We start from the raw sequence: 9,009 nt of genomic DNA, 5'->3' as shown, positions 1-9,009 counted from the left end.
AAGAGCTAAAAAAACTTTGTCAATCTGCTACCAGGCAACATTCGTATGTCTGAAACGGGGAGACTTCACTTTAGCCCGCACATCCGAGCCACCAGGGTGCCCCTGCTGCTCGAGGCACCCGCACATCCAACGTCCTAGGTTACCGATGGTGTCCGAGGCTCCCGCACATCCAAGCACCAAGGTGCCAATGCTTCTCGAGGCTCCCGCACATCCAAGCACCAAGGTGCCAATGCTGCTCGAGGCTACCGCACATCCAAGGCACCAAGGTACCGATGGTGGCCAAGGCTCCCGCACGACCAAGGGTCGAGGTTGCCGATGGTGTTCGAGGCTCCCGCACATCCAAGCACCAAGGTGCCGATGGTGCCCGAGGTTCTCGCACGATCAAGGCCTAGGTTGCCGATGGTGCCCGAGGTTCTCGCACGATCAAGGCCTAGGTTGCCGATGGTGCCCGAGGCTCCCGCACGACCAGGGGCCTAGGTTGTCGATGGTGCCCGAGGCTCCCGCACGACCAAGGGCCTAGGTGCCAATGGTCCCGAGGCTCTCACACGACCAAGGGCCTAGGTTGCCGATGGTGCCCGAGGCTCCCGCACGACCAGGGGCCTAGGTTGCCGATGGTGCCCAAGGCTCCCGCACATCCAAGCACCACGGTGCCGATGGTGCCCGAGGCTCCCGCACGACCAAGGGCCTAGGTGCCGATGGTGCCCGAGGCTCTCGCACGACCAAGGGCCTAGGTTGCCAGTGGTGGCCGAAGCTCCTACATGACCAGGGGCCTAGGTGCCGATGGTGGCCGAGGCTCCCGCACGACCAAGTGCCTAGGTTGCCGATGGTGGCCGAGGCTCCCGCACGACCAGGGGCCTAGGTTCCGATGGTGCCCGAGGCTCTCGCACGACCAAGGGCCTAGGTTGCCGATGGTATCGAGGCTCCCGCGCGACCAGGGGCATAGGTTGCCGATGGTGCTTGAGGCTCCCGCACATCTAAGAACCAAGGTGCTGGTGGTGCCCGAGGCTCCCGCACGACAAACGTCCTAGGTTGCCGATGGCGTCCAAGGCTCCAGAACGTCCAAGCAGCAATGTGCCGATGCTTCCGCACCATTGACGTCCTAGGTTACCAAGGGTGCCTGATGCTCCGGCACGACCAAGGGCCCAAGGTGTCGGAGGATCTTGTTCCAAAAGGGAAGGGACCGGGATGATTCAAAAGGGGAGGGACCTGGGGGAGGGACCGGGACGACTTGTAGCTTCGTTTTTGATATTCCGGGATGGCTCGCTGGAGCACCGCCGGGATGGCTCGCTGGAGCACCACCGGGAACCTAACCGGCGATGTGGGGCACTGACGTCTGGGCATAAAATGGGCGTGGGCAGTACCCTGGACAACCCCTGTTCGCCTCAATATCACCTCCCCCCTAAAGAGCTAAAAAAACTTGGTCAATGTGCTACCAGGCGACATTCATGTGTCTGAAACAGGGACAATTTATGGCGCCGACGCTTCTGCACCAACGGGGGCCAAAAATTAGCTTTGGTGCTCGACCCTCTCGCACATCCGATGTACCAAGGTGCCGATGCTGCCCAATGCTCCGACACATCAAAGGGGCCGGTGGTGCCCGATGGCCCCGCACCACGGGATGGCACACGCTGCCGATAGTGTACGAGGCTACCGCAGGGCCAAAGGTGCCGGGGGCTCTTGTTGCAAAAAGGGAGGGACAGGGACGATTCATTCATTGTTGGGTACCGGACATGCAACGGTATCCGAATCCTACCTTTGGGACGATTAATTCATTATTGGGTACTGAACATGTAACGGTATCCGAATTCTACCTTTTGGGATTGGGGAGGGACTCGTTGCACCGTTTGTGTATCCCGGGATGGCTCGCCGGATCATCGCCGGGATGGATTGTCGGAGCACCACCGAGAACCTAACCGGTGGTGGGGGGCACCTACGTCCGGGCATGTGATGGGCATGGGCAGTGCCCTGGATAACCCCTGGCTGCTCAATATCACTTCCCCTCTAAAGAGCTAAAGAAACTTGGGCAATGTGCTACCAGTCGACATTCATGTGTCTGAAACAGGGACTTGTTTCAAATGTCTCAAACAGGGACACTTTTTTTAGCCCAACGCTTCTGCAGATCCGAGGCACCAAGGTGTCGATGTTGCCCGATGACCCTCACCACGGGATGGCCTACGTTGCGGATGTTGCCCGAGGCTCCCGTACATGCCTGAAATGGGGGCAAGTTTTTTTTTACGCCACTTACACTTAGTATTTTTAATTGAAAATTTTTTCTGTTGGCCCAAAAGAAATACAAGAAGCCGAATGAAATATGGCATGATGGCACGGTAGATAATTGAACAAGTGCCGGGCCGCCAGAAGTTGGGAGCTCGCATTCGCACCACCACGGCCCCCGTTGTGCGATGTTTCCCGAGTGGGCGGCACGGCCAAGTGTTTAACTTAGAAATTTTTTCTGTTGGCCCAAAACAAATACAAGAAGTATGGCATGGCATGGCATGGCACGGCACGGCACGGCAGAAAATTAAACAAGTGCCCGGGCCACCAACACTTGGGAGCTCACACCCGCACCACCACGGCCCCCGTTGTGCCATGTTTCCCGGGGGGCGGCACGGCCAAGTGCTTAACTAACTCCTTATGTCATGGGTTGCGCGTCGGTGCTCGCAACCATGACAAATTGGTGCGATCCATCGTGTTCGAGGGAGGTCATTTAGCCCAACCAAACTGGCCCAACCAAACTGGCCCGGTGATTTGAAAGATTAGAAGCCCATCTCAAGAGCCTGATAGAAATGGGAAGTGTTCTAGAAGATATAATTATGGAATCTTAGAGTTCTATTTGTATATAGCTGGTTATGTAAGCTTAGAGTTCTAATTGTATTCAGCTTTTAATTATAGCTATTGATATACTGTGAGGCTCAACTATAAATAGAGACCTCTTTGCTCATTGTATATTCATTGAGTTATTAATAAGAATTTTGGAGTATTCACTCAAACTTTTCTCTCAAGTGTTCTTGCTTTTGTTCATCTTTCAAGGCTCGTTCTTACTTCGTTCTTCTGTTGTTCTTCGTGAAAATCTTAAGGGAATTCTGTTGAATCCTTTATTGTTGCAAGTGAAGTTGACTTGGGCATTTTTTTTCTGCTGAATCTTTTTCTCTTACAAGTTAGGCTGACTTAGGCGTTTTAAGTAGAGAAACTACCTAAGGCCGCACGGATCGCGTGGGAAAAATCTAAGTCCGTGACAGTTGGTATCAGAGCTAAGGTTCGAAGCCACCGTTGAAAGATGTCAAAAGAAGTTGAGGGAGTGGAGACCCGTGGGAGGGCTAGGAAAGCCAGTCGCTCAAGGGACATATTGTCAGCTTTAGAGGATCGCGTCGTCACTCTCGAGAGTTCAATGGGGGATATCAAGCAAGGGTTGAAGACGTTGATGATAGGCTCCATGATGGACTGCAGTCCATGCAGGAGCAGCTTAAAGAGTATGTGACAGATAATATGAAACAGTTGACTGGTAGAGATGATGCCATTGAGGCTATGGTGGTGGCCTTGAAGGGAGAGATTGCGGAGCTCAAGGGTGAACTCAAAATCTACAAGGTTGTCTTGGGCAATGGTGGGTTAGCGGCTGCCGCACCCAAGCCCAATATTGATGTTCCCAAGCCAAAAGAGTTTAAGGGAACAAGGTCCGCAAGAGATGTGGACAACTTTTTGTGGGGAATCGAGCAATACTTCTGTGCCAAAGGCATCACGGAGGATGTCACTAAGGTAACTACTGATGCGATGTATTTATCTGACGTTGCTTTGTTGTGGTGGCGTCGTAGGTCCACTGATGTGAGACGTGGTGGGTCTGAAATGAAACATGGGAGGAGTTTTGATGTGAGTTCAAAGCACAATTTTACCCAGAGTATGCCGAGGATGAGGCTCGGGCAAGGTTGCGTCGGCTTGCGCAACAAGGCACTGTGAGGGAGTATGTACAGGAGTTTAGCGAGCTTATGCTCCAAATCTCAGATATGGGGGAGAAAGAGGCATTCTTTTCCTTTATGGACGGATTAAAACCATGGGCGAAGCAAGAGTTGCAGCGCCAAGGAGTTCAAGAGCTCACCAAGGCTATGTCAGTAGCAGAATCACTTGCTGAATTTGGTGGGAGGAAAGACAATTCCAATTCTTCTAAACCCAGATTAAAGGGTAATAGTGGGGGAGATAAAGAAAGGCCCACTAGGAACGGCGATGGTAAGAAACCTTGGGACAAGAGAAAGAGTGGGCCTATAAGGTGCTTCCACTGTGAGGGTCCACATATGATCAAGAACTGTCCAAAGAAGGCCGCTCTCAAGGCTATGGAAGCAAAGGGGGAGTCCGATGTGGAGGATAACAACCTTGGATCGATACTAGGGGGTGTCGAAGATAGAATGAGCCATGGTTTGATGTTTGTGGACATCATTGTGGCCGGCAGAAAATTGAATGCGCTCGTCGACACAGGCGCTTCTGATTTATTCATGTCTGAGGAGGCTGCTTGTAAACTAGGCCTCAAGATAGATAATGAACGGGGTCGGATCAAAACAGTGAACTCGGAAAGTATTCCAATCAAGGGGGTTGCAAAGGGAGTGGATCTTCAGCTCGGCAATTGGTCAGGGAAGGTATCCATTAAGGTAATACCACTTGATGACTATGATTTTGTGGTGGGACTAAGCTTCCTTGATCAGGTTAAAGCTCTTATTGCCCCTTCGAGCAATTACATGGTGATTTAGATGCGAAACATCAATGCATGGTGAAAGTGACAAGGAAGAGAAGCTTTGAGGGAAAAACACTATCAGCAATTCAGTTTGCTAAAGGTGTACGGAGAAATGAAGTCTCATATTTAGCCACCTTGAAGATCGAAGAGACCGCTGAGTTTGTTAGTAAGACCCCGAAAGAAGTGGGACAATTGCTACAATCATTTCGAGATGTAATGCCTGCTCAGTTGCCAAAAAGTTTGCCACCCAAGAGGGAGGTGGACCACAAAATTGAGTTAGTATCCAATGTGGTGCCGCCAGCAAGGGCCCCCTATCGTATGTCTCCGCCAGAATTAGAAGAGTTGCGGAAACAATTGAAGGAACTTTTGGATGCGGGATTCATTAGACCATCCAAATCCCCATATGGTGCGCCAGTGTTGTTCCAAAAGAAACACGATGGGTCCTTAAGAATGTGCATCGATTATCAAGCTCTAAACAAGATCACCGTGAAGAATAGGTATCCTATTCCTCTTATCGCAGATTTGTTCGACCAGCTTGGTAGTGCAAGATGGTTTACCAAGTTAGATTTGAGATCGGGGTATCATCAAGTTCGGATAGTCGAGGGGGACGAACCAAAGACAGCTTGTGTGACACGGTACGGTTCGTATGAGTTCCTTGTGATGCCTTTTGGACTCACGAATGCTCCAGCTACATTCTGCACCCTAATGAATAAGGTACTTCAACCCTTTCTTGATCGTTTTGTGGTTGTTTACCTTGACGATATTGTGGTCTATAGCAAGTCGCTTGAAGAGCACGTAAGACACTTAAGGGAGGTGTTCCAGACTTTGAGGGAAAATGAGCTGTTCGTCAAGGAGGAGAAATGCTCATTTGCCTAACAAGAGGTGTCATTCTTAGGCCACATTGTGGGAGGCGGTAAGATCCGAATGGATAAAAATAAGATTCGAGCCATTTCAGAGTGGGAGCCTCCAACCAAGGTAACAGAGTTGAATCTTTCCTTGGATTGGTAAATTACTATCGCCGCTTTGTCGAAGGCTACTCCAAAATTACCACTCCCTTGACGGACATGTTGAAGAAGGGGAAGGTATGGGATTGGAATCCAGAATGCGAGAAGGCCTTCAACCAATTGAAGCAAGAAATGACGAGGGAGCCCGTACTTGTCTTGCTGGATTTTACGAAGCCCTACGAGGTACGTATGTCACGGACTTAGAGTTTTCCCAAGCGATCTGTGCGGCCTTAGGCAGTTTCTCTGCTCAAAACGCCTAAGTCAGCCTAACTTGTAAAAAAAAAGATCAGCAGCAAAAACACCCAAGTCAACTTCACTCGCAACAATAAAGGATTCAATAGAATTCCCTTAAGATTTCACGAAGAACAACAGAAGAACGAAGTAAGAACGAGCCTCGAAAGATGTACAAAAGCAAGAACACTTGAGAGAAAAGTTTGAGTGAATACTCTCAAAATTCTTATTAATAACTCAATGAATATACAATGAGCAAAGAGGTCTCTATTTATAGTTGAGCCTCACAGTATATCAATAGCTATAATTAAAAGCTGAATACAATTAGAACTCTAAGCTTACATAACCAGCTATATACAAATAGAACTCTAAGATTCCATAATTATATCTTCTAGAACACTTCCCATTTCTATCAGGCTCTTGAGATGGGCTTTTAATCTCTCCAATCACCGGGCTAGTTTGGTTGGGCCAGTTTGGTTCGGCTAAACGACCTCCCTCGAACACGATGGATCGCACCAGTTTGTCATGGTTGCGAGCACCGACGCGCAACCTATGACATTCTCCCCCACTTGTTCTAGCGACGCCCTCGTCGCATCCTCCTTATGGAACTGGTCAATCTTCCCTTGGAACTGCCACAATGCCTCAGCAGGTTCCCAACTTGCTTCGCTATCAGGAAGTCCCTTCCATCGAACTAAGTAGTCATGCTGTGGTCGGTGGTACTTTCGTCTAATTACCCGATCTGCCTCAATGTTTTCTACTTCACGATCATACGAGACTTTTACCCCCATCGGTGCTCGTTCGGACTTGCCTCGATTCGGATCTTCTTGATCCTCGTGAAACGGCTTAAGCATGCTTACATGGAAGACTGGGTGTACTTTAAGTTTTGGTGGCAACTCCAGCTTGTAGGCCACCTTGCCCACTCTCTTCACAACTTTAAACGACCCTTCATACCTTCGCACAAGACCCTTGTGCAAACCAGTATACCGTAAAATCAAGTGTAGTTTAGCAAGGACTGAGTCACCCACTTGAAATTGTACATCCCTTCGGTTCTGATCGGCCCACTTCTTGCTACGCTTACTTGCCTTGTGTAAACAACCTCTAGCCAAGTCATTCTTCTCTTGCCAATCTTTTGCGAATCTATAGGCTGCCGGATTTGGTCCTGTGTAATGGGTCACAACAGCGTTGGGTGTGAGTGGCTGTTGACCCGTCACTATTTCAAATGGACTTTGATTCGTGGTCCCACTTTGCTGCAAGTTATATGAAAATTGGGCCACATCCAGCAACTTTGGCCAATCCCTTTGTGTGGCACTCACATAGTGCCGAAGATACGTCTCCAACAGTGCATTTACTCGTTCATTTTGCCCATCGGTTTGTGGATGCATTCTCGTGGAGAAGTTCAAATCTGAGCCCATTGACTTGAACAACTCCGTCCAGAACCGACCAGTAAATCGACCATCTCAATCGCTGATAATAGATAGTGGCACTCCCCAATATTTCACCACGTGTCTAAGGAATAACCGAGCTGCTTCCTCAGCAGGGCACTCTTTGATCGCCGGAATAAAAGTTGCATACTTTGAAAACCTGTCCACCACAACAAGAATACTAGAAACCCGTCAGACTTAGGCAAACCAATGATAAAATCCATGGATAAACTCTCCCATGGCCTTTCTGGGACTGGCAGGGGTTGAAGCAAGCCGGCTGGAGTCTTTAACTCAACATTGTCTTGTTGGCACACTAGACAAGTTTTCACATAGGTTTCCACATCAGCACCCATGTGAGGCCAATAATAGCGATCCTCCAAAAGGGCCAAAGTGCGATGCATCCCTGGATGGCCTGCCCATTTCGAGTCATGACATTCCTTCATGACTTCCTTACGGAGTTTCCCATAATGGGGCACATAGAGGCGGTGTCCATGAGTGTATACTAGCTCCCCATCAAGCCAAAATCTTCTTGTTTTTCCCTCCTTGGCAAGCTCAATCAAATTTTTGGCCGTAGGATCATGGGACAATCCCTCTCGAATGCGTTCCAACAAAGAGCCATCAGGTTGACTGATTGCTGTGAATTCTATCTTTCGACTAAGTGCATCAGCAACATTGTTGGCACTTCCTAGTTTATATTCCATTGTGAAATCAAACTCTGCTAGTAAAACCTGCCAACGGCCTGCTTGGGAGACAACTTTTTCTGGGTTAGAAAGTAACTATTGGCAACATTGTCGGTAAGGACCACGAACCTGGAACCCAATAAATAATGTCTCCATGTGCGCAAGCAGTGTACTACCGCAGTCATCTCTTTCTCTTGGACCGTATATCTACGTTCCGTCTCGTTAAGCTTTCGACTCTCGAAAGCAATTGGGTGTCCATCTTGTATCAGCACTCCCCCAATAGCATAATTTGATGCATCTGTACGTACCTCGTAAGGCTTCGTAAAATCCGGCAAGACAAGTACGGGCTCCCTCGTCATTTCTTGCTTCAATTGGTTGAAGGCCTTCTCACATTCTGGATTCCAATCCCATACCTTCCCCTTCTTCAACATGTCCGTCAAGGGAGTGGTAATTTTGGAGTAGCCTTCGACAAAGCGGCGATAGTAATTTGCCAATCCAAGGAAAGATCTCAACTCTGTTACCTTGGTTGGAGGCTCCCACTCTGAAATGGCTCGAATCTTATTTTTATCCATTCGGATCTTACCGCCTCCCACAATGTGGCCTAAGAATGACACCTCTTGTTGGGCAAATGAGCATTTCTCCTCCTTGACGAACAGCTCATTTTCCCTCAAAGTCTGGAACACCTCCCTCAAGTGTCTTACGTGCTCTTCAAGCGACTTGCTATAGACCACAATATCGTCAAGGTAAACAACCACAAAACGATCAAGAAAGGGTTGAAGTACCTTATTCATTAGGGTGCAGAATGTAGCTGGGGCATTCGTGAGTCCGAAAGGCATCACAAGGAACTCATACGAACCGTATCGTGTCACACAAGCTGTCTTTGGTTCGTCCCCCTCGACTATCCGAACTTGATGATACCCCGATCTCAAATCTAACTTGGTAAACCATCTTGCACT

Source organism: Gossypium hirsutum, chromosome A07, assembly GCF_007990345.1.
Source record: "Gossypium hirsutum isolate 1008001.06 chromosome A07, Gossypium_hirsutum_v2.1, whole genome shotgun sequence".
Taxonomy (NCBI): domain Eukaryota; kingdom Viridiplantae; phylum Streptophyta; class Magnoliopsida; order Malvales; family Malvaceae; genus Gossypium; species Gossypium hirsutum.
Note: the sequence above shows the minus strand (reverse complement) of the source record.